The sequence below is a fragment of the Agelaius phoeniceus genome, chromosome 2 (genome assembly GCF_051311805.1).
Source record: "Agelaius phoeniceus isolate bAgePho1 chromosome 2, bAgePho1.hap1, whole genome shotgun sequence".
Lineage (NCBI taxonomy): Eukaryota > Metazoa > Chordata > Aves > Passeriformes > Icteridae > Agelaius > Agelaius phoeniceus.
In genome coordinates, this window is record NC_135266.1 from 95015433 (window position 1) to 95042107 (window position 26675).

The following is a 26675-nucleotide window of genomic DNA, read 5'->3' on the forward strand; positions in this document are numbered from 1 at the left end:
TTTAATTAAATCTGAAATACCAATTATAACTGAAAGAGATTTTAACCTGTTTCTTTTCAGACTGCCTGAAGTTACATTGTAGATGCTGAAATCACTGCACCTTAAAAACAAAAAGATTAAGCCACACTGCATTCCTGTAAGTAAAAGCTTTTCCGGTACCTTTTGTTCGTATTTTTCCTCTATATGCATCCAAAGTGTTAGCACAGTAGCTGGTCTTGGATAAAGGTCAGAGTCCCCTTGAATGGGATTTAGAAGTTCAAAGGATGTTTTATTTAAAAATTAAAAAGGAACTTACATCTTGCAGATCTTTAATTTCAGAGCACTGAATAGATCATTCTTTCCTGCTTTGTTTTGAATAGTATTAGGAATACTGTGCATCTCTGTTGACTTACAGTTGCTGTCGCTTTGTCAGAGAGGATTTCTGCACGTTGGTGCAGAGATAACAGAAAGTAGCAGAAGATTCCTTATAGCACAAAATACAGTTTATTCTCTTCTCATGATGTCGTAACAAATTCTTCTCCTTTGTATGAGAAAAAAACAAACAACTTTTCTGATGACATCACAGGGGACTTCAGCTGCTTTAGGGTGCAGATGAAGGCAGAAATGCCTAATTCATCTCTGCTGTGACACAACAAAACAGTCAAAATAACATCTACGTCTCAGCAAGAAAGGAGTCTTTTTCTAACAGCATAGTTGTTCCATAAATGCAAGTCAGATTGCACATCACTCTGATCTACCCTTATTTAGAATCTGTTTATTGAACGTACTTGGGTTAATAATTAAGATTTGGAACTTCAGTGACTGAACAACAGGCATGCAAAAGAGGATTGGAAAATACAGTAGAATCAGATACTCTTAATCAAATGAAATAATATATGAAAAAAATCCAGAAGCTTGTAGAAAGAAGGAAAATTATTGATTTCAGTTGAACAGTACAAAGCTGTGGAATATTACAAAGCGAAGTCAGTTTGTTTTCTTGTTTAAGATCAAAATGTGCAGTCTGTAATGAAATCCAGAGCCTTCTTCCAAAGTGGTACTTTTATACTTCAGTTTTAAAATATTTTAACTATTAGAGAGGATTTATCATGCCTTTACCACCACCCCCCACCCCCCTTTTTTAATATATTTTAATGTTTTATTGTAAACTAGCTGGAGGGTACAGTTACACTGTGGGCAGCTAAAGCCTTCCCCTCCAGCACACAGCGCCAAGCATGACTCAGACAGGCAGATTGTGCCATTCTGGCTCTACTCCACTGTGTTTTTACATTACTGGCAAGGGCCATGCCATTGTGTTGTTTAAATATTGTGTATTAACTGCAGGCTGTGGCCAGTGAATGGTATTTAACATTTTGTGCTCTTCATTGCTGAATGTGAGCAGCTTCCCTGGCCACCAGAGGTTAACCTTGCAATTACACTGGTGAGCCAAGTTGAAAACAGTCATGGATTTGCTGGGTTCAGCAGCAATTTAAAGGGAGGTGTTCAGGGAAAAATGGGGGAACTCTTCTGAATCTGTGAGTACCAAATTTCATGCTTCTCTTGCAATTTAGTGTGAACAACCAGCAAAATTTTTGTTGGAAAGCAGGAGTATTTCTCTTTCCAAAATGCAGCAGCAGTGTAAGAGTGAATTGAGGCATGTTCTTTGAGTCCTTAGGACCCAGATGGTCACTAAGTCCTGCATGGAGAGCCCAAGACAAAATAAGAGTAGCAATTGGTGCTGGCTGGGATGAGCTTTTTTAAGTTATATGGGACTCTAGATTTTGAAGGGAAAATAAATACACAAGTGTAAAACTCATGTTCAGGAAATATTTTTGGTTTCATTTTTTTATCAGGAGTGTTAAGTGCATTCACACAGAGATGTTGAGCAGCTTTCTCAAGGTCCAAGTAAATCAGTGGTCAAACTGGGAATGGAGTGTGGGATCATGATTCCTAAGACTTTTCTGCCTAGGTCTTCTTTCCATTCCATGACGTAAAGGCTCATATTTTTAATCCTTGAGTTTCTTGTATAATAGTTTAAAAAACACAAACAAACAAACAAAAGAAACTACAACAGCAACAAAGAAATTCACGAACACTGCCACTTTTAAACTTTTAGCTGCTTTTAAGTTCTGTACCCTTGGCATAGCCTGTCCCTGGAATACAGAAGAAAATGGTGAGGAAAGTTTTACATAAGCACGTAAATCCTGTAAAATGAGGATGTGGTTCTTGCTATACCTCTTGTCCATGAAAATAGTTGCTTGATACAATAACAGTAGTGGCACTTTTGATAGAGGAAGGTATGCTTTAAGGACTTCTTTTGTTTCCTCTATGTTTGCTGTAATCAGGTGTTTGTAATTGTAAGATCCTTAAAAAGGTGAACTTGCTGTTTGGGCTTTCCTGTATTAACCCAAAAACAGCAAAGAGAAAAGGCAAGCCATATCCTGGTAGTTTTGTAATTTATTTCTTTAATTAAAGGGCAGAAATCTTGCTTTAATGTAGGGATGTCCCTAAAGTGAATGATTATTATAAGATGAGCCAAATTTCATCTAATAAAAAATACTTGGTACATGGCATTAGAAGAAGCATTAACATACACATCACCTGAACATCTGTCAGACAGTTGCATGAAAAACTCCTCTCGCTAAACATGGGACAGATATTCTGCCAATGCAAAAGGTCTGTGGGCTGGGTTTTTGCTATGTTGGGTTCTCTGAACTAAAGTAATCTGGGTTGATAGGCAAGCAGATCTTTTGGGGTCAATGGGACTACTCAAATACTTCCCTTTAAGGATGTGGTTTAATTACTTTGCTGTTTGCAACTAACCCCAAATAGGATTAAGTCAAGCACAAGGAGGTACCTTTGCTCACACTCAGTGTCTGCATGATTTTGGAATGAGACAATGACAGCACACATATTGGTGTTCTAATCTTTATGGGTACTGAGTGGATACTGATACTCATTATGGATAATGAGTGGCATTGGACAAGTCATTTAACCTCACTGTGCCTTGTTCAACAGATCACTCTTTCAATCTGGTTCAAACTGATACAGCTCTGTGAACATTACTGAATTTGTGAATTTGCGTTTGCAGAGCTCTTAGGGGATAAATAGTAACCATTGTTATTATAAATAAGTATGTTGTGTATCCAAATCATGAGGAATGGTGATACAGCCACTCTTGGGGGTGATCTTTCACTCGCTTGTGCCTTTGTTTAATCCCATCACTCAAAAGTACCAAGGTCAACTCCAATTTATAGAAGTATTTCTCATGTCACTCTCCTCACTTTTGAGTATTTTATTGTTCACGTTCTCCCTCTATTTCTTTGCTACTTTCCTCCATGCTGAGTTAACCTTGCATACCAAACTTTATTCCTTTTTTTTTTTTTGCATTATACAGCAGAGGCATTTGTGTAACCTCCAAATTACAGAGAGCAAATTCATTTTGTCTAGTGATTGTTTGCTGATGATGTATGAAACAGACAGAAGACAGTTTGAATTTTCATAAGTTCAATTGAGCTTGCAGGCATAAGGAAAGGAAGAGGCAGAACCCAAGCCAATGTGACACAGTAAGCTGGCATCCCAGAGTGCAGGCTGCATGTGTAGCGTCAGGATGTCAGGGCTGGGAAGGCCTTCGTCCATCACAGCTCTGCTTTTAGATGAAGGAAGAGTTTTGAAGCAACAAACAAGCACTACATGCACTACCATGTTCTTTTCAGTGCAAGAATCGTCATGATTCTTGATGGATCTGGGACCTGACCTTTCCTCCTATAACTTGATGTTTTAGCTAGAATTTCAGGTGGGCGAAGATGGGCTTTGAGTCCATTCCCACTTCCTGGTCCTCTGACAGAATGCAGACTCTCATGAATTTAAGCCTTTTTTTTTTTGATGCAGATATTGGCTTGTAGAAGCTGTGCTGCAAGTGTGAAATGAGTATGGAAGTGTGCTTGCTTTGAACAAAGATGAATGTCTTGGGGCCAACTATCCCTGAGGAATAGCATTAGCACTAACAAAGAGAATTAATTTTGCCTTTTCCCCTTCCTTTACCAAGGCAATCCAGAAACTCATGGGGATAAATTCTGCCCTGATTTCTACCTGTGAAACCCCAGTGGAAATGTGGAGAGGTCAAAAATGTTTGTCAAGGCAGAAATTGTCCTAGAGTTGAAATTGTGAAGAAAGCAGAAACTGGTTGATGGTTTTCTGGCCCAGGGGCTAGAGAATATGTCGGAGCCTTACCTGGCATTACATGCTTCTGAAAGCGTTGCTTTTGTTGCACCTTAAGGAGAATAAACTAAAAAAAAAAAAATTAAAAAATCTATTGAGTGAAAATTTATAATCAAGAGCACAGTGATTAATTGTTCTTCATGTCCACTGGGAGAGAGACCTAAAGAAATCAGTTCAATGAGCAGTGAAAATTACCAAGTTAGATATTAGGAGACATGTTCTGACTGTAGGGGTTGTAAAGTGCTGGAACACACAACCTATAGGTATTATGGAAGCAGGGGAGGTTTCTTTTTAAAGGGATGGCTTGGAAGACCACCTCCCAGAGCGTGGTGGAACTTCCCATAAGACAGAAGACCAAACTAGATGGGTTCTGTTACTCCCTGGCATTTATCTGATTCAGTGTACTGTTTGGGAATGTTGGTATGTGGCAAGTACATTCCTGATTAATAAAGCCTAATGTTCCCAAAAGATCTCCAGGGTTCTTATTTTTCCATCCTCTCATAACTGGAAAGCACACTGTCTCTTCAAAGATTTCATTGGGCTGCCAGCATTTTGCTTTGACCCTTCTTTTTTTAGAGAAGGATAGAGGAGGGAGTCACATAGACACAGAAAGATATTTTCAGTCGTGGTGAGTCTGCAGGGGTTTCTTTCCAGTCAGTGCACAAATACTGATTTGTTTCAGTTACTGGTTTTCAAAATTTGGATTAGTGGAGACACTCCAGGTATTGCCTGATACAAGCTCCTCTGATAAAGAACATGGAGACAGTTGAAAGTTGCAAATAGGATTGATGATCAGAGCAAATATGTAATGAGGCTGGAGTAAAGCCTTCTACAAAAAGGTAAATGTGTCAGGAGATTAGGAGCTTTGTAATTGTCTCTCTTTTCTTATGATTTCCTCTGTTTTCTGAATTTTCATGCAAACATCCTAGAAAGATGTTTTCACTTAATGAAACTGCAAATCTCAAAATGCAGTTGGCCAAGAACTAAGAAAATTTTCATAGTTCTCAGGTTGGTTTTAATCAGTCTCATTCACAACTTAGCATAAGAAAGGAGTCAGGAATTATTTTTTATTAAATCTCTCGTGGGTTATTTTTTTTTTTGTTTTCGTACAAATGTTTAAGGGCTTTTTTGGGAGGTGGAGGGGTTATGTGGGGCTTTGTTAGTATGTTGTAGGTCTGGAGGTTAAGGGCATCAGCTATAGTGTATAAATGGGTAGAATCATGGCATTTTTCATATATGGAAGCTCTTGTTTTTGCAGAACAGTGGCCACAATAGATGAGGATAGGAAAATGGCTCTCTGGTGTGTGGTTGTTTTTAGTATATAAAGGAGTATGGGCTGTGATTCACTCATGTTAAAAAGGCATGGGAATATAAGCATTGATTCCCTGAGTAGCACTGCTGTAGCAAGTTGCAGTAAAACACTTCAGCATTTCAGCACCTGAAGATGTTATGGTGAAAGTGGAAAATCTTTCACTCCATTTATCAAAGCATTTGCTACTCTACTTCAAGGTAAAATAAAGATTAAGTATTATTGAGCAAGGAAGGTTATATCAGACCAGAGATGTCATTAGATAAACTATGAAAGGAAAAAACAGCAACACAGACCTGGCCTTTTCCAAAGGACTCCTATTTTGTTCTATCTGAAATGAAATTGTTTAGCTAAACCAGTGTATAATGGGAGAGCCTCCAGAGAAAGGCATTGTGGTTACTCCATATTTACATCAGTGTCCCTGAGGACACTCTCGCTGAATCATTTCAAATTCCAGAGTCTGATGTAGGGCAGTCTGATGAATGTAAGTTACCCAAATTTTCTGGTCTGTTTTCTTCACTAGGCTAAAGAGGATCTCATTTGTACTGCACTCTTTCCTGCCATTGCCCCTGAAGTATCTAGATAATAGATTAGGAAGAGATTTTAATCTGTTGTGCCAAAATTGGTCTGTTGTTTTTAACAGTTTCCACTGGCATGAAAGAGATCAGAATATTTGTTTTATTTGTTTATTTTTAAACAATAACCAAAAAGAAGTATTTGACTGTGCAAAATGTTTTGGTGTCAGCAATAACTGAAGGCATCTCTGAGTCAAAACCTGCATTAACAATTTTTTGAACCTGTTGCTTTCTTTGGCAGATTTTTTTTCATCATATTTCCTTAGAAATTTCATTCTAGTTCATGCAGTGTTCTTATTGAAATTTTGAATAATAAAATCTTTTGTAGAATGGAAGAGTGTTATCTCATTTCTTCCAAAATTTGCAGCAAGTAATCAAGAATCATGTGACTCTTATCAGCAGAACCTTTTCAAGAAATAAGGTGTATATTTCTCAACAGCAATCATAGCAGTTGTGCACCAGATCACTGCATGTCCTCTCTGAATACAAACCAGATTGGATTATGATCATGCAGCCCCAGTTCATTTAGGTTGGGTATAGTGGCACAGTTCCTATGTATAGAGTTTGTAAGATCAGACTATCAATGGAAAAATTGGAGTCAGAGACAGATGAATTCTCATTTCTTCCCAGTTCCTTTTTCCATTCATTAGGGTTTCGAGTGAAGAGGATAATGGTTTTTGTCATGCCTGTTGCCCTGTTTTAATACACAACCAACCTTCTTATGTCTGAGTGGCTGTCACTTCCCCAGAACAAGTGATACTGATTCCTGTAGCCAACAGCTCTAAAATTATCATCCTTTGGGGTGAATTTAGTGCCTTACTGACAGCTTTAGCCTGCATGTTGTTAGCAACCTGAGGGGAATTCCAGCAGTCAGGGCATCACAAAAGCCTGAGGAATGTAGAGAGAGGATGCTGAGGGACCCAGGAACCAGATGACCAGGAAGGTATAGAATTTAATTAGTTTGTCAACTCAACTGGAAGTGTAGCATGATTAGAAGTGAAAAATCCCTGAGTCAATAGGCAGGTTTGCTATAGGTAGTGATGCTCATGGATAGCACCTGAATGTAAAAGTTTTGATTTCTCATAATTGTTTCAATCCTGCAGGAAGGAAAGGATTATTCTTTTTACTTTTGCCAGGGCTTCAGTGCTATTTAATTTGTCTCGGTGCCTCTTGGCCATGTGACATCACTCCAGAAATGATCCCATTTGCAGTTTCTTCCTGTGTCAGAAATTGGTGTATTCCTACTTCTCAGCTTGTGTGTGTGGCTAAGAAAATACTGCTCTTTTACAGCTACATCTGCCCTTCCTCTGATCATGCTTGCCATTCAGGAACACATTTATCATGGCAAATTCTTGTTCACTTTAGCAGTCTTTGTTATGCTGTGGTGTTTTTGTGCCTATGTGCTGATAGTCATGGCTCCAGAATGACACTGAAGAGAGTATTCAGACATTAATTCAGCTCCAGATGTATAGCAAAGGCTTATTTTCTTCAGAATACCAGTCATGGTTACCTCAAGTGTTTTCCTGCCCTGTCCAGGGTACTGTCCTTTGGCAAGAGTTCAGGAAAATTCTTAGTGCAGGAAGGTAATGCCAACTAATAGTTACTATTATAATCTATAACAAAAATAAATAGATATGTTTTTGGACTGGTACTGAACCAAAGCTTTGCATTCAGATAGTCCCTGGACTTCTGTGATGCTCAAAACATCATTCTCTTCTCATATGTAAGTTTCAGACTATTGCAAAGATTTGGAAATAGGTGGTGAGAGGGCACTGTGCTACCAGGTCCAAAGCTAGATGCAGTAACATTTAGGTGCAGGACTCCAAGTGGAATTCAAACCCCAGAGTCAGGGGCTTTGTCCAGTACTTGGAATGTATTAAGGACAAAGGGAAGCATCTTATCGGATGGTGTTCAGCCTAGAGGCAGCCAGAAGGAAGCTCTAGAGACTAAAGACTTGGTGATTCTTCCATTGATAGGTTTTCTTACCAACAAGATATTTTTCCTTACTGCAATCCATTCATGTCCTAGAGAATTCCAAATGTGCTAGGTACATTTTACTTTTTTATGAATGCATTTTCTGTCCCATTATAGAATTTGCCTTTCATCAGCATGAGATAGCCAGAATTTTCCTGTGCCTTATAATGGTGGAAAACAATTCTGATGTCCCTGCATTGTCAGACTGTCAGTGGCAGAATTTTCTATGTGATTGTCTTCATTATGACTTAATTACATTTAAAAGCATTTAGTTTATAAAAATCTCTCACACTATCTCTGTCATAATGTTTAGAATGTATCCATACCATACAGTAGATATTCTTTAAGTTCCTTATCCTTCTATTTCTTGTAAAATAAATATACTGTAGAACAAAATTGAATTTCTTTATTTAATGCTGAATTCTCAAAGCTGTGTTGTGATTCGTCATGAATGCACTGGTGGAAGTTTGGAAGGGGTAGTAGGCTTTTCTCCCTTTTTCTTTGCTGACATGGTAGGAAGCCTGAATATCCATGTTATGAAAAATTTGAGTCTCACTTCTACTGCTGCCAGTACTTGGTCCCACTGTCTGAATGGGATAGGACTTTGTAATTCCCCTCTGTGGCTTCCTAGAGCTGGCAACTCAGGGCTGTGGAACTGGAAGGAATTCAGGGCTGCAGGTAAACAATGGGACAAATCCAGTGTTATTTGTAGTGCCCAGAGAGGATCTGCAGACATAATCATCACCTGTGATCCCTCCAGATGTCTGCACACCATTTCTGGATGAAGTGCTGCCATTTTCTGATAATTTCTTTCACAGATAAAGAGGGAAATCCTGGCCCAAAAAAAGTCCCTAGGATTCTTCCACATTCCTTTCAGTGGAGACAGGAATCATTGCAAACATATATGCTTGAGCTGGGCCTTTACATGGGTTGAGTTATGGTGCATTTATGTATTCATCTTTTCCCCCCTCTCCAAAAGTCCTGCCCCAGGTGATGGGCAGACACCAACTACTCTGGCTGATGTCCTGCTGGAAATGCAGGACTTTCCTTAACTGATGGAGAGGAAAAGGTTTTATCTTTTGGTAAAAAAAGTAGGAAAATAAATACATCCTGCTTTCTTTAGAGAGCCTTTTTTTTTCTTGAAACAACTAGATTTATCCTGTTTTAATACCAAAGTGAGATAAAATTTGTCGCATGCATGTTTTTGCCCAGTAGTGATTAAATGAAGGTTTATTTTGGATTTATTCCTGTTTTCAGGTGGTTTGGAGTTCCTTTGTGAAAGGTTACAAGACTATATTGGTTAAAAATTATTCCCTTTCCCCCATTTTATCTAGCCCAACTTTAATAGTAACTTAGGAAACAGTTCTTCAGTTTGTGGAGTTGATGAGGAACTGGCAGATTTCACATACACTTCAGACAAATTGGTCCTTCATTGAACTGGGGCTGGGCTCTTGCTTGCCCTGAATCCAGATGTAAAAGTCCCAGTCTCTGTCCCAGTTTGGCCTTTTTATTCCTCTGCATCACTGATGTGCAAGTGGAAGCTCCTGTGCTGATCTTTCTCAGTGTTGAGAGCTTTCAGAACCCAGTCTGCATTTGTCCTGTGTTTCTTTAAATATAGAAAGAGATGATGGAGCCTGCTCTGCACTTTTGAAATCTCAGTCTTCTCACTTAAAGCTAGGTCAAATATTCTGTGTATTTTCAAGTGTAGCACAAATTCATGTGCTAAATGGACAGCAATGGGGGTGGTACTGGTGCCCTGTAAATAGGGACTCCATGTAGTGGAGATTTAGTGGGATTTTCACCAGTTTCAGTGCTTGGAAGGTCAGGTTTTGTTTTCTTTCACCATTTTGCTAATATAGTACTATTGTTTTGATGCCTCCCCAGTTCATTCTTAATGGCCATGTCATTAGGACTTTTAAGTTCTAGTAAGACATTATTGGTGTGGAGGGCAAGAAATAGTAAGAAGCTTAAGAAGAAGTCCTAGTGCAAATCTTACCAAACACAAATTATAGAAACAGGCATCACATATAATGGCATATAGTGACTGTACAGTGTAGCAGTCCAGATTAAAATGTGCTCTCCTCTGCCCAGTAGATCTAGACCAGGAAAGATGAAAAGAAATTGTATCCCCTCTTCTCCCAGCTCTCCAGTTCATAACTACAATCCCAATTATCTTGTCAAAGTGAAGTTTTTATGGGAAAAAAGGTAACATATCACCACAATAACTTCTGAACATAGCCCATGCCTCAGGACTTGGTGTGGCACAGAAGCTCTTATTTCACCTCTAGGTCCTGTACAAATAAAAATGCCTGGAACAATGAGCCAACAAAATGTGAAATTAAACAGGGGCAAATGTACATTTATTTTATGTCTAGTCACATTAATCAGACATATCATTTTTCTTTGGAAATGACTGTTTCAACAAAAGCAAAATTATAGCAATTAAAAATGTAAGGAGGAAATAATAGTATTGATTTTTTGTGTGTGGTTTTGTTATTTTTTGCTTAATTTTGTGACAAGTAAGTAGTAATGCATATCTTATTGCACGTCAATCTATTTGTTAGACTGCAAGAGGCACCTAGATTTCAGAAAGGTGAAGGTTCAGTAAGAACTAAGCTAATGCTTAGTGACTTTTTTCATTGCACGAAACACTGCTAGTTTTTCTACAGCTATGTGCAATAATGCAAATACAGAAGTAGCAAAAAATGAAAGGCCTTACTTGGAAATTCTAATACACAGAACTTTCAAAACAAATTTATTTTTGGCTTTTTAATTGTGTGGAAAGGTTCAGTATCACTTCTTTTGAATCCTGACTTCAAAAGGAAATGAAAAGTCAAATTTTCTCCCTTTACTTATTGCTTTAAAATGCCTCAAAAGGCTTAGTAGCTCACTAGCAAAAGTAATCATAGAATTATAGACTGTCCTGAGTTGGAAGGGACCCACAAGGATGATTAAGTTCAATTCCTGGTCCTGCACAGGACACCCCAAGAGTCACACCATGTGCCTGAGAGCATTGTCCGAACACTTTCTGAACTCTACCAGGGTTGATGCTGTGGCCACTTTCCTGGGGAGCTTGTTCCAGTGCCCATTCACCCTCTGTGGGAAGAACCTGTTCCTGATATCCAACCTAAACCTCCCCAGACACAGCTTCAGGCCATTCCCTCAAGTCCTGTCACTGGTCAGCACAGAGAAGAGATCAGTGTCTGCCCCTCCTCTCAGCCTCACAAGGAAGCTGTAACTGCAGTGAGGTCTGTCCTCAGTCTGATCTTCTCCAGGCTGAACAGCCCAAATGACCTCAGCTGCCTCTCATACAGCTTCCCCCTTCTCCATCCTCATTACCCCACTTTGGACACTCTCTAACAGCTTTATACCCTCCTTATGTTGTGACCAGGGCTACACACAATATTCCAGGTGCCCCAGCTCAGAGCAGAGTGGGACAATCCCCTCCCCTGCCCGGCTGTGATGCCGACCTGATGCCCCAAGGACAGGGCTGGCCCTCCTGGCTGCAGGGCGCTGCTGGCCCATGTTCAACTTTCCATCAACCAGGACCCTCCCCTGAGACACAAGAGAAAAGATCTGCTGCTTTTTGAAATTCTTTAGGGATGCTGTTCAGAGAAGTTGTGGGTGTCCCATCCTTGGAAGTGTTTAAGGCCAGGCTGGACAGGGCTTTGAGCAACCTGCTTTAGTGGAAGGTATCGCTGCCTGGGGCAGGGGGAGCAAGATAGAACAATGTAATCCTGAAGGTCGCTTCCAACCTAAAACATTTCATTGGTTTGAAATTTCATTTCTGTGATTTTATTAGTTTCTAATATTCTTTATGATGCTACAAACTGCATCTCTCTCCAATTTTCTACCATCATTCTTGTGTCTAGGTGCATCTAATTCTTTCTAAGAGAAGAATTAGGGTGCCAACCTCTGTTTTTGCTGACAAAGGCTGCTGTAATAGATAGCTGAGTATTTCTTGTGGATGCCAGGAGGAATGACTATTTTGTGGACAGATATTGTAGTAGACAGAAGTATTGATTGGGTTTCGTTGTAATAAACACTGCCAGATGTTATCTCAGTGTGTACTGTTTGCATTAGTAAATAAATAAATTCTCCAGAGCACAATTATTCCCTATAATGTTTTTTCAAAAGCTCACTGTTGTCTTACTGTTGAGCTTCCTCTGCTTTCTGTACAGCTTGAGAAACTAATTGGAGCATGCGAAGCTAATTGTAAAATTCAAATCTTGCTGTAGGTTCACATACATAGTCAAGGCCAAATCTGGCATGTATAAGTGATGGCATCTTCACTTGAGGTAGTCTTTCTTCACCTGAGACTTTTTCCTGCAGAAAATAACTGAACAGGTTTTATTTACTGTTGTGTTATTCTCCATACTGGTGAACACATTGTCATGGGAATGTCACAGTAAATGCCTGTGTCCTCTGACTCTTGGTAAAGGCTCTCAGCTTGCAGGTCACTTGGTACAAAGTGATGGTCTGGTTCCAGCCTACGTGCTGTCACTGAAGGCATTGGTTAAATGCCAGTGCTTGAAGCCCAGCATGTCACCTGTCTGAGTAAGCATCTGACCTTCCACAGAGACCAAGAATTCCAAGAGTCCAGATTCACGATTGAAATGATCAATCACATAAAATCAGTTTGAAAAGCACACTGGTGCACAGCACAAAATCACAGTGCTTTATCCTCACAATAGGCAAGGCATGTTGAAGTAGACTTAGATCTGAGTTCTCTCTGATTCCTGGAGCTTTCAGCTCTCCTGAAAACACTGAGCAAGTCCACAAGTGCTTTCCCGAAGTGTAGTCAGTCAACTCATAAAGCTCATGTTAAATGAGAGCTGAAGTTGTATACCGCATATTCTGAAAATTATTTCTTTTTATTTTCAGTGAAGCCATACCTGTTCCCTCAAACAGTGGTTCCTTGCTCTGCTGGACTAATGCATCTAATGCATGTAATTTATGATTTTGAGTCATGTACTGCACACTGGCTTTCACTCAGATACAGGTTCCCTTGACAAGTTGGCTCCTTCCAGAGCCTCCCCAAACAATACTCAAAACAGTTTAAAAGGTTTAGGAAGATGCAATATGTATTTGAATTCTCAGCCAGTGAATCAGCATTATTAACCTTATGACTCCTAAATTAAATCAACATTCTCTGTGTCACATCCTAAGTAAAATCATATACAAGATGTGATTTTTTTCCAAATTATTACTAGTTTTACTATTGTTTGTCTGCTTCTTCCAGTATAGCAGCTGAATTTTTAACTGTTCTTAATGTCTGCCTAAGTATATTTAGAATTTTTATACATTTTACTGGAAATTTATGTCATAGAAGCATTTTACATGTGTTTATATTTACAGCTATACTTTACAAGCTGTAAGGATACTTCTCAAAAATTTTATTTTGGGAAAGGATCATTAAATCAATACCTTTTTCTTTTCTTTTCCCCCATTTGTCAGTGTCCCCCTTTTTCTTCTTGCCAAAAAGAGAAATGGAAAACAATTAATGACGAACAAGGGAAGGAGAAAATGGGGGACCTTCCCACCAACTTCTTCTTTCTCTGTACATGAATACTTTCAGTAATGTCTCTGAAAACTTTGAGAATAATTACTTGCTCCCAAAATTCCCCATGTAAAATTAGCAATATTTGGCCATTTAAAATGCAGCTCTTTTTCTCATCTCACTTACTTTTGAATAGTCAAGTGCATGTCCAAGCTACAGCCACTGAAGAACAATTCCAAGTCGCATGCAAACATGGTGTGTCAGCTGTGCATTTTTGCTGTTTCTAAGGAATAAAGATCACAAATGTGAAATGGAACATAACAGAGAGGCACCTGAGTGCAGATCTGAAGGTAGAATCTGCATTGGCTCCATTTCAGCACAGACAGTGGGAAAACTTAAATCTACTCATGAGTCCTGAGATCTTTACCTCTCTCAGGTTAACAAATGTATCTGAGGGAGGAAGCTGGAATAGCTAATTCCCAAGTGATTTTAATGATTCATGCTCCCTAAAAGAGGGAGCCATGGGAAATATGCCTGAGCATCATATTTTGTTGTGTGCTATAGGATGTTTGTTTAGTGAAATGGCTTTGCTAATAGATTCATTAATCAGTCATGTCCCAAATAAAATAAAAAGTGCAACACAACCCTCCTTAGGTTTGGTCTTCTGCAAAATTAAATGCCTCATTTGTGTCTTTTGCCTAGGCAGGGAAAATGGAGCAAGTAGTGACCAAAGCCTTCAGTAGCTCTGAGGGTCTTTTGATTTTAAGGTTTAAGGACTGCGTGAACTTGCTGCTTCTTCCTCAGGGCTTATGATGGAAAACCTTTGCTGTATTCTCTCCTCCTGGCCTCCCTGTCTCTCAGCTCTCAAGTGATACAGGGCCACAACATAAGAGACCTCAAGCAAATATTCCAACAACCAGCTGATGTGACTATAAGGGGGTATTTTCTGGTGGGTAGATAGATACATTTCCTTTGCTCCATATTTCTGTGGACCAAAATACCCTGCTCTTTAATGATTGTTTTCTAGGATAAGGTTGGAAGTTTGTCCCCAGAACCAGTTTGATTTTTGGCATCTCCCTTATTACTGTGTGCAGTGGTGCCGCTTAATGCTCATTCAGGCAGTGGATTTGTGATTCTGGTTCTTGGCCTAAAGTGGATTGAGATTCATGAAAAATAATCTCAAATCACAAAGCCACCATGGGAGGCTTCTAGCTTCTGTGACTATCTCACTTGGGCTAGATTTGAATCAGCAATCAGGAGGTGAATGGTTTTGTTCTTATCCCACTGCCAATTTCCTGAACTAACATAATCTGAGTGTGTGTCACAAAATTTTATTTTCCAATTGAATGCATCCATCCTTTAAAGACAGGTTAAAAAATAAGAGATAAAATGTAAAGGAAATTTAGCATCCAAAAAATACAGAACAGTGCTCAGGACTTTAAAATATATGTAAACATCAGTTCCTGCCAAGTTAGTCATTACTAAGAGTTGTTAACACGGGGGATTGATTGAGAGAATGATTGTTGCTGTAGAATGATGATTTAATAAGGGAAAAATCTGATAGATTTGACATGCTACATAAAATGTGCAGAATGGTTATTCTTTGGTAAATTGCAACTTTCAGTTGTACCCTGTACAGATGTGTTTGTTCTCTGCCTTGCCACAGTCCCCTTTTTTTCCTGTTACTCTCTTTAATTGCTACAAAGCATTGGTATTCACCATTGTTACACATCACCCAGAAAAACATACACACACTCCATTTTCCTTCCTCTCGTTGTCTTCTCTCACCTCTTTGCCTGGCCTGTGCTCACCTACCTTCTCTGGTGTTCAGCAGAGCACACAAAATGTCCTGCTCTCCGTCTTCAGAAGGTGTCTACCTTCTGGTTTTATTTGCTTTCTGCTAGCACTGCCTTCACATGCACTGTTCAGGCTCATGATTATTTATCTGCTGCTTAGTCCTAACAAAATGCTTAGTGCTTTATAAGCCAGAAAATGAAGGCTGTCTCAGCTCAAGGAAGTTGTACAGGACAAGAAGATGAAACAGCCCTTTAATTATTCCCATCTTTACTGAGAGACTCTCCTTCCATTTTTCAGCAATAATTTATGAGAGGTTGGTTTGGTTTTTTAAAAATCTGAAATGACCAATGCCTCTGTAAAGATCCTATTACAAGTATTGTTGGTGTCTTTGGTCTTCTGTAAAGCCTAGTGGTTCATGCAGGCCATGCCCAAATAATAGTGATCAGCTTGATCTGAGCTGCTGCTGGGCCCCTTTTCTGCAACTAGGGGAGGCTGGTGTCAGAGGCTGGCCAGAAACAGCCTTTGGCTTGCCTTGAGAAAATGTAGGGCTAGCCCTGCTGCTTGTACCCTATGAATATGAATAATAATAAAAATGAATTCTAGAGTCTGATTACAACAAATAAATTCTGTAACACCCTCTGCACTATATTGGTTGTGCCAAAGAGCGTAACATAAAATGACTGAGAACAACAGCAATTCAAAACAGCAGCACACAATGGTGTAATTGGACCCTAAGCACATAAAAATAATGGTTTTAAAGAAAGGAGAAAAAGGCAAACATAGGACCATGGAGTGGTATCAGGGACAGTGTCATGAGTCTCTGGTAAGATGCATGAGCCTAGTAGAAAGAAAAAAGAGGGGGTGGGGGGTGAGTTACTTATGAATCAGTACAACTGTGCTTTGTTCTGCATGAGTGTTTTAATAGAGCAAGTGTAATATAAGGATCAGGTGGGCTCGTGGGAATGGAACAAAAGGTTTTGTAAAATTAAAGCAAAATAATTATAGCTCTAGGTGTAGAGTGAGCACACTCCAGCAGTTGATAGCGGGAACCTGCTCAGAATGGAGAAGGAAGGAGGGAGGAAGATGCTGTTGAAAAGGTTTTTTGGTTTGTTTTTTTTTAATCCATGCATACACATGCACATTTACATACATGCATGTGCACATATAGTGCAAACATGTTCATACATGTATGGTAACAAAAATCAGTGACTGTTTTATGCAGGTTTAGAAGTCACTAATAGACCCCCACAAAAAATGCATTACAAAGAAAATTTAAGGAATAGTCTCAAATGAATTAATTAACAACAACAAAAAAAGGAGAAATAGCAGCAGAACATTGCTTTCTGAAGGAATAAAGGCCTAAAGTCTAAAACAGAGACTGTCATATGACATGGGAGATGTTCTTGCCATAAAAGCCCAGTGATGAATATGTGCAGAGTGCCCAGTATACTAATAAAGCCAACTCAAAGTCCCAGCAGTGAAAGTGATCATAGGGGGTTCACAAGAAAGCTGTCAGCAATGCTTTGTGTTACAGAAACTCCCGTATTTAGGCAGAGCATTCTGCTGTGCTCTCACGAAGAAAAAGCTGTTTCCTACCTGAATTTCAGAGTAGTTTTACAAGCAAGGTGAGAACTTGGTTGATCACCACATGGCCTCCCTGTGCCTAGTGTGCTTTTTTTTTAACTGCCCGCCTGTATATGTGCCAAAGTGCACATGGATTCTGTATAAAACCAGAAAACAAACCAAAAACCTGAAAAAGAGTCCTGACCCACCATGCACTTTCTAAGTTGCTGATTGTCTTCAATATGTAATTAAAGAGGAGATGTCCACAATTCAGAAATAGAGAAAGCCTGTACCCAGGCATGCATTCTTCTCCTTCTCTCATGTTGGTCTCACAGTGTTCAGAACATGCTCCTATTTTAGCCAATGACTTCCAAAAAACTAAATTCTTTTTATTTGTAGATATGCTGACAGAGAAAGAAGTAGTGAATTTTAACACCAGCCTCACTGACTGCCCATAGCACCTGTGGGTTAGGATGAGTTTCCTTCTACTTGTGCATTGCTGCATGGAATATTAGAAGGAATAAGAGCAACTACCAGTGGTAAAATGAACATACAGCAAGAACTGGTTTTGTTACAGCACTCAAATCACTTCCCTTTTGTGGTGGATGGTGTCTGGTGGGCAAGATGATTGCACCTCATTGTGGTTCAGTTTGTGGAAAGGAGGTTCAGTGTCACCCACAGAACTGTAGTTGCAGGCGCAGCTACTACAGATGGCTGGCGTGCAAGATAAGGTCTTGGCAAGGGAGGGGGACAATTAGCCTGCCTCCCACCACATTTCCCCTTATTCTGTAGTCAGATTTCCCTTATTCAGAGTTTGTTCAGGGTAATTGTTCACAGACAATATATTTTTGTGCTCACGGTGCAATCAGAGGCTGTTCTCACTTGAAGCAGAGCACATCTCTTAGGTAGTGCTCTCTGCCAGAATGTGGAGGCTGAGATCAGAGTGAAGCTTTATGAGCTCCATTTGGTGCTTTTTACTTCCGTCTTGTTTCTCTCTCTGCAGGGGATGTGAAACTAGATTTGTCCTGTTTCCACAGCAGGGTTTTGGTTTATTTTGTTTTTCCAAAGCATTTCATTCGGTGGCGCAAATCCAGAGGAGAGTGTGTTGCAGAGATGGATTTGAATGTCAGACAGAAAGAGTTGTGTTTAATAAACTCTTTGTTGTAAGCTATAGAAACTTGAGAGCAGGAGGCCCCTGTTTAATACAAACATTCTGTGGCTAAATTATCACTCTAAGTATTTGCCCTGAAATTTAAAGAGCAGTGAGACAAGGTAACTTTGCTAAAATGGATGTTTACGAGGTCTGAAGCTCAAATTTGAAATTCTTTCATTCTGGTTCTCCTCTCAAACTCTTTCCACCTTCCATCTGCCTTTGTCTTTTGACTTAGAGTTGGCTGCCTAATAGAACTGAGTGGACTATAGGACTAGTTAAAATGAAATTCGAAAAACAAAACTAACAAAAAACCCCAGCAAAAAGAAAAATAAAAGAAAAAAAAACCCCAAAGTTTTATAGGCTTTTAGAGAAAAGAAAAAGGAAAAAGATGCTTTAATAGTATAATGCAGAATTTGGAGATGATAGCCCCATATGCAAACAGCTGAACATGTAGCTCCCATTATGTGTGCCACTATTGCCTATCTCCTCTTCTCCCCTGCTTGTGAAAACTCTTTTCTGTGTCGCAGCACAAGCTACCTATCTGTGTTGATCTCATTTTGAAGTGTTTTGTCAACATGAGCCTGTTATGAAATGAAAGGTCAGTAAAAGGCCAGGCATTCGTTGGGGTGAGCACTGCACGCTGGAAAGGGAGGGGTCAAGAATGCCTCATCACATCCCAAGCTTTCAGATGTGCCTCATGAGCTGTGCGTATTCCTGTTTGGGAACACAGACGCTCTAAAGCTTCAATCGACCCCTCATTCACAGCAAGACACAATATGCCAGTATCTGTCACATTGCAAGTCCTTGAAACACTATTGAAGTCAGGGAATTCAAAGTCCCAGATTCTTGGCTTCTTTTGAGATCGCCTCATTTTCTTCCTTGCCATTCTAGTAAATCCGACATACATACATGCACATGCATACTTGTGTAGATGTACTGACATCTTTCCAGAGCATGAAATTCAAAAAAGGGAACAAAAGCATGGGTTTTTTCCCTTGTCCTGTCACTTTCTGACAAAAAAAAAAAAAAAAAAAAGGCACTTCATAAGTTGTTTATATTCCAGCTTTATTTTCTTCTATTCACTCTTTGAGGGAAGCAAAGCATAAAGGATTACGACAAGAGCAGGCATTTGTATTTTTATATTATATTTACATATAATATACATTATTTAGATAATAAAACCTGTTCTAAATTGTACTGAAAAAAAGTAATATTTCCAGATTTGCTCAGAAAGAACTCATGCAGCACTGGTCACATTTCCCTGCTTTTCTTCCATCTATTTTGGAATGTGATGAGCAATAGCATATAGGCATCAGTGAAATCTGCAGTCTCTCCCTTTGCTCTTTTGTCTGATTATCCTTTTCCTAGTCGGTAGGAGAATGAGTCTAATCTGGCTGGAGAATTTGCAACCGGATTTTCTCATACGGCACATGAAGTTTTTTAGATAACTGTAGGGACAATTTCTGGTCTCATTGAAGTTGTTGGCAGTTCTCCAGATGATTTGTTATAAGATTTGGCCTTGAGAAAAAGGATCAGTCACACTCATCTCCTTTTAATTCTGAACTAGAATGACCCATATCACTGCCCACTGATGGCTGCCTAGGATACTAGCAGTGAAATTTTGGAAAACGATCAAAAGTTCAAATATATGCAAGAATGCATGAAACCCACTGTCTAAGAGACCAGAGAGAACACAGTTTGCCACAGCAAAATACGTGTTTAAATAGAACCAAATAAAACTGAAAGCTTGATATGAAAGAAATGTATGTCCATTTTATTATTTTTCTGTATAATGTCAATTTAGGATGAGGTCTGGAACAGTTCTCTCAACTTATGTTTGTATTTTTCTGTTTTTTCCAAAATCTTTTGATTGCAGAGCACTATAAATGGTGCAAAACAAAGTCTCTTTTCCAAGTTCCCTACAGTGAGCAACTTAAGAGCATTTAGTTTTAGCGGGTATTAGGACTTCATTTCCCCAGAGAACAGATCCTGCCCCTTTGATCTCTAGATATAAAAATCACTGTTTCCCAGTGGTTACAGAAGATCACTGGGGCCCCAGAAAGGTGCCATGAAGATGCAGAATGAAGACCTCGCAGCTCCAGTCCATTTCCAGCATTGTTGTTGCTTCTTGTATGTTTTGAAAAAAAATATTCGTGATCTCCAGTAATCCCCACTTCTGAAATTAATTTATAACTACTTATATAACTTAGAAACATGCATTAGGGAAGGGAAAAATAATTTTAAAGAAATAATCATGCTCTCTAACTTTATGATAATTTCTTTTATGTGTTTATGTGTGCAGGTAGTCTGCAAAATAAATTTACAGGCATATAATTCTATATGTCTGTATCATATGTAGTGGTCCTTCCCACGGGAAGGTCTAAACCAATATTCAAATCCAACTGTTTTCCCTGTCTTTTGGAGGGAAGGAGAGATAGGAAGTCAAAATATAAGATTTTATTACAATACAGTTCTGTCTGCAGCTGAAGATGTTTCTCCAGCATATTGCTATCTGGAGTTTTCAAAATTTCTTGTAGGAGGTGAATTTTCCAGTTGGTTTGACTCTGCTGTTAAAAAAAAAGCCATGCTGATTTTTTTTTTCTTTGATTAAATGAATAAAATGTTAAGGGTAATTAAGCCAAGGAGAGTTTTAAATCTTGTTGATTTTTTTTCCCTCAGTTCCTAACCTGGTAAACAAACTGCTTGTATCCATCTTTGCAGAGATAATTTAAAACCACTGTGCTGAAAGTATAGTGTAAAAACACCAGTTTTCACTTCAAAACCATTCTGATGACCTTCAAACCTTGTGTGTTAAACTTGCAAGTAAAAATCATGGTTTTCATTATTTCTGTTACCTCAAGGTTACTTCAGGGCTAAGGTTTCCTGTGAAGATCAAACAAGAGTTTTTTTCCTGTCTTGCACATCCTTACGTGTGCCCAGATTATGCCCTCTGTGAAAATACTAAACCGCAGACGCTGTGGCCTTGAAGCTGGAGGGAGGATTGCTTGGTGTTATTAAGGCTCTGATCAGCAGACCAGACCAAGATCCGGCTGCTCCTGTCTGGCTCAGTAACCTTGGAAAAGTCAATAAAATACTTGTGCCTACATTCCCCAGCTGTAGAAGGAAGGGGATGCTCTTTCCCTGCTGCAGAGGTACTCTGGAGATAGAGCTACTCTCTGGTGGTGAGTACAGAAAAATGTGCTTGTGGATCGGGTTCGCAGCCCATGCCACAGTGCCAGATTTTCCTGACAGCACATGGTCCTGAAGGTCCCCCAGAACATTATCCATGCTTCCAGGCCTCTCCCCTCTTCCCAAGCACACCTTGTCAGCAGCTGCTTTGGGAAATGTCCACATCTCCCCCTGTGTTCATAGGGCTCTTGGCACAGAGGAGACTTCTGCATGCTCCTCTCACCCCATGTGCTCCTCTCACCCTTGCAGGATAGCAAGTGAGCCTGCCCAGCCTGGCTCAGCTGGAGTTTTTGATAACCTTTACAGAGTGAAAGTGGTTGTTTTAGAGCAGCAGTGTAGAGCTGCTTCTGTGGTATATTATGTCTCTGATACATTTCTTTTTACATGTTTTTCTGTAACCTTGTTCACACAGGCTGATCGTATGTGCCCCAGATACAAATAGAAAGACGAAGTTTCCAGTTCCATCTGCTGCAGTCTAGAACGATTTTATCCACCATTCACGGGGGGGAAAGCAATTCCGACTTAAATGGCACATAAGCTGTGTATTATTAGTCTGATAGGATAAAGTATTACAGGTTTTCTCCTAGTGAGTTTTTATATTTGAACTGGAAATAACTGTGCTGCATGAACTCTAAGTGGAGAGGTATAAAACAAAACAAAAAAACCAAACTTGTGAAATAGGCTGAAACTTTACATCAGTGATGTCTGCTTGTAAAATCTCTCCAGAATTATTCTTTCACCAAAATACCCGACCAGCTCTTCTCCAGCAACTTTCAGCAGAGGTAGGCAGGAAATCCCATTTAAAAAAAAAAAAAAAGGCAACTCCCTTGGAGCCACCACTGTTTGGAAATGAACAGTTAACAAATGCAACCTTTTCACTGATGCCCTAAATTCCTTTGTCACTTAGTAACAGCCTCTACAAACTACGCCTCCACGCCTGACCTAAGTTACATCATATTGCCATGTTGTGGAATAATCTATTGTTGAATGTGTACAGAAAATTGGTTATAAGATCCACGATATTATAATGAATAATTATAATTTTTTTACTAAATAAATGACAAGGTTTATTTAGTGAAAATACCATGTCAGTGCGGAGAGCAAAATAAAAAATAAGTGCGTGTGCTGTGCTTGGATTGAGAGACATGTCACCACATACCTTCTTAGCTTCTTAACACTGCTAATGGGAATAGTGACAACCTTTATCTCCCCACTCGGCTGCAGGAGACCTTGGTGTCTGCCAGGAGACAGTTTTCCAGTGGAAAGCTTACTATGGCAAGCTGGTTCTTACGAATCATCTTGTCAGTCCTCCCTAAGGCATCGCCGCCTTGGGGCAGGTTTGGGGCATGATCACACCTTTCTAAATCTGCGGGATTTTAGTAGAAGTAGCTCAGGTTTGTATCAGTGTTACTGTCCAGAAGCTTGTCTGTTGATTTCAGTAGGAATTTACCTGGAAAGAAATGTATCATTAAGCGGCTGAATTATAACTGTTCAGGACCAGATGAATCCTTTATGTTACCACGTTAGCATACCTAAGTGTGGGCTTAATTTGATTTCTCTTTTCCTCAAAATTAATGATTTCTTTAAGTTTATTGTTCGGAGTTCTGCTTTCTTAATTTCTAAGTAGGTAAAGATGCTCATCTGCGTCTAATGTTGTGGTACACATTACATAGTGAATGCTGAGAGTTAATCTAATGTGGAGATGGGATGGAGATGGTAGTGCTGGGAGCCTTTGTGACACAGAAACAAAAGCACTAAGTTGTTTCGAGAGAGATTTTCCCTTGCTAGAAAAAACCGCTGCAGAACGTCTGTCCAGCTTTGGGTAATAAAAGTACCTTTGAAAGTGAAAGCAAGTAGGTGCTGCGAGCGGGGGGAAACAAACGCGAGGTTCAACCGGCGGAGCGGCCACGCAGTCGGGTTTGTGTCGCTGGCTTTGGGAGGGATTCCTGCCCCAAGAGGCGCCTCCGGACGGGGCCGCGCTCCGCCGGGCCGGGGCTCCGGCAGCCCCGGGAGCGCCCGGTCCCGGCGGGCGGGCGGGGAGCGCCGCGCTGGGCTGCGCTGGGCTGGCAGCCCCGGGGGACCAGCGGGAAGGAAGGAAGGAAGCGGATCACAGCCTGTGAAGTCTGAGATGTGACAGCGTTTTGCACTGGAGGCAGCTGTGTGGGGTTACCTGAGGACAATGTCTGGCTGTACTGGCTGATTGCTTAGAGCATTAAAAAAAAAAAAATCCAATTAATGGGGGCACCTCCTAAACAAACCAGATATCCCTTTCACCATGCAGTCCCTGTTGAGAAGAGTATGATTTTACATTAACTACACTGGATAAGTAAGAATTTGTTATGTTCTGACTTTATCCAGGAAATTCCCTTTTAACCCAATTGTCCCTATTAAGTGTGTTAGCTCTTCTTTCAAAAGCTCTGCTCTGCAAAGGCAAATTAGTATATTAATGTGGAAGCACGTAATTTTAAGACAACGAAAAATTTGGAAGCCCTTATCCATTTTTTCAGAAAGAGTTATTTATTAAAAAATATTGCAACAAACTCTGCTTGCTTACCGTTATTTACAAAAATTAAATTTCTTTTTGTTCATATTTACTTTTCTCTTTTAAACCTTAACAGCAGAATTATACTTGCCACTTTCATTTTCTTTAATGTACTTTAATTTTGTTTAGAGTTGATTTAAAGTTTCATTTTCAGATTCTCATCTAAATATTGAAAATCTAACCTGAAAGTACCTCCTAAGACTGATCTACTCTTCTTTGCCCTCTTTTTAAATTATGCATAACATAAACTTGACAATAGTCAGGTTTAATTCTGAAATGCTTTATTTATGGCAGTGTAATTCAAAGCCTAAGGGAAAACAGTTAATCTTATGTACAATTAGCATATATAGCTCTTTAGCTGAAGTTCAGTGTATTTCCCTCACAAATGAGCATCGGGGAGCCAGGTCCACTGCTGCCTTCTTGAAACCTCAACCTTGAACTCCTGGCTACTTCAAAGCATCCAGGATGGGCCCTACCTGGGCTCTTGGAAGTTCTCTTGTTTCCAAGGCACTTGTGTAGGTAGGTATATTAGCCATGGGATATATTATTTATGCACTGGTTTTAGAGCTGTCAGAGGAAAATCAGTTTTAGGGAAGAAGGGAGCAGTTCTCTTGAAGTGGGGTTTTCACCTTTCACATGCTGTTTGTTTCCCCATGCTATTTTGGATTTTGAGAGAGCTGTCTTTTGTGCAGGACATAGTGCCCCAGGAAAATGGACCCTAGGTGTTGGGGGAGAAAAGTTAAATAATTTTTAACATGAACTCACAAACAGTTTGGGCATATGGCACTGTAGGAGAGTGTGTATAATGTGTGTGTGTACGATATTCCTAAAGATGATTGAGTGGTTTCAGTATGTTTCTAACTTGCCTGCTTCTTAGCAGTAGATATAGGATATGCATAACATAAATGCATTTTATTAGGGGTTGTTTGATGCCTCTGATGTAGTTTGTGCTCTGAACATGTTGTTTTGAAATGCTTATTTGTATGTAAGGAATTGTTAACACATTTTATCATGCAATGGTGTGGATTTGTGAGAGTTCCATGGTTTTCTGCAATATCACTGCATCATATGAAATGCACACAGTTCTTCTAAATGCAGTGAAACATTTATGATGTGATGTTAAACTTCAATTTGAGGCCCAAAAGTTGTTTTCACTTATGTAAGAAGTAGCCAGACCCAGGGTGATTTTAACGGATGATGCACTTCTATCCTAAAATGGATTCAAAGGGATTCTTTATCATACTGTTCAATCCCAGGTGTGTAATTTTTTTTCTTCTGCTCCCAATATGGGTGTTCCTGTTTTGTATTTCAGAACCTAGATTTTCATTTAGCAATTAATGTGCGTGATTCAAGTCACTCCTTCTGTATTTTATGAATTTTTTCCAAATATAGTATTTCTCTGCCTACTGTTGATTGAGCAGAATGGGACTTGCCTACACAAAATTTCTTAGGAAATACAATTTGCACATCCAGATTTCTGACTACACCCACTCTCCCCATTATTGTAAGGTGTTAATCTGCTTGTACGATGGTGCTTGCACAGATGCATACATACATACATACATACCCTCTTTAAAAATAGGCTGTGTTCCTAAATCCTTATGGGAGAGCTAGGTCTGTATGCTCACTGAATATTTAGCCCTTGTGGTTACTGAAACAGAGTTTTTGTGAAGACTCTTCCATATTTTTAGAAGGTGCTTTTAGTAAGCAGTTTAATCCTAAGTAACAACTGAGGGGTTTTTTTCAGCAAATTTTAATTTAAAACTAATTTTAAAATTACACATATCCTTTTTAACAGTACTTTGGATTTGAGCAGTTCCTTTCCAGAAACCTACCCTGGAGAAAATGTTTCTAATCAGGTTAAAATGGAGGCAAGATAGAAAAAAAAATGTTTGCTGTGGCGTGACTGGAGCAGTGCTAATGAGCTCTGCTCTAATACATGAAGGAACATATGGCCCCCATCTGAATACAAACTGGACACAAAGCAGTAATTCAGCTGAGATGTCCTGAATATTGTAAACTGGGTGAATGTGGTTGAAGGTGTTTATAAATGGTGGCTGAATCCCACACACTGACTCACTGCCTTCTAATGTCCGGGGCTCAAGGTGCTGTTTGTAAGAGTATAGAAAATGACCAGTAGAGGGAATTCTTAATTAATACTAACAAAATAGCAAACTGAAGTGTTATGCTATGAAGAAAAGACTTCTTGTGCTCATGACGCAGCAAGAGACGGATTATGGAGAGGGCGAGTTAGGAGAAGAAAAATCACAGGACAAGCAAATTGAGTATTTACTGGCAAATAATTGCTCTCTTAAGCTGTGGCTCTCTTCCTAAATTCTTGGCATTCCTGAGCACTAGAACCATTTTCAAAAAATGCATCGTTACAGAGTAGATGTAAAAAAACCTCTCAAAGGCTGATGGTGCAGACTTGTGCAGGTAAGAATGTGTGCATTACTGCCTATATTTCTTCTAAAGCTTTAGATTGCCATCCTTTACAGGACTGCTACTTTGCTCTGCCTCCGATAGAACTGATGTTTTGGTTTCACAGCTCTATTTCGTCTGAAAGTTGGGGAAGTGAGGACAGTCTTTTAGGCAGGCTGCAGTGTGTGCTTTTCTGTCAGCACAGAGGTATTGACAAGGAAACAAAACAAGCTGGGAAAAAGTATATGGCCCGGTTTTATTTTGTTTAAATGGGTGCTGGCTTTTATGGAGGTGCCTCTAATTAAAGGACTACACATCAGCTTAATGTGGGGCAGGAACTTACTGCCTGTATGTGCTTGTATTGCCACGCTGATTTCACTGGAGGAAGGCTTGTGAGATGCTGCAGGCAGGGAAGAAACTTTCTGTAAGGGACTCCTAGGGACTGCCTGTGTCCC

General features: G+C 39.6%; 1 protein-coding gene across 3 annotated transcripts in view; it reads left to right on the forward strand.

The window, feature by feature from the left end:
• ZBTB20 (zinc finger and BTB domain containing 20) overlaps positions 1-26675 on the forward strand; it is a 473812-nt gene that overhangs the window by 161298 nt on the left and 285839 nt on the right. For all 3 annotated transcript variants that reach the window (XM_077174295.1, XM_054627748.2, XM_077174294.1), the window contains exon 4: positions 61-136. The gene's annotated coding sequence lies outside the window, so the exon portion shown is untranslated. The remainder of the gene's footprint in view (positions 1-60; positions 137-26675) is intronic.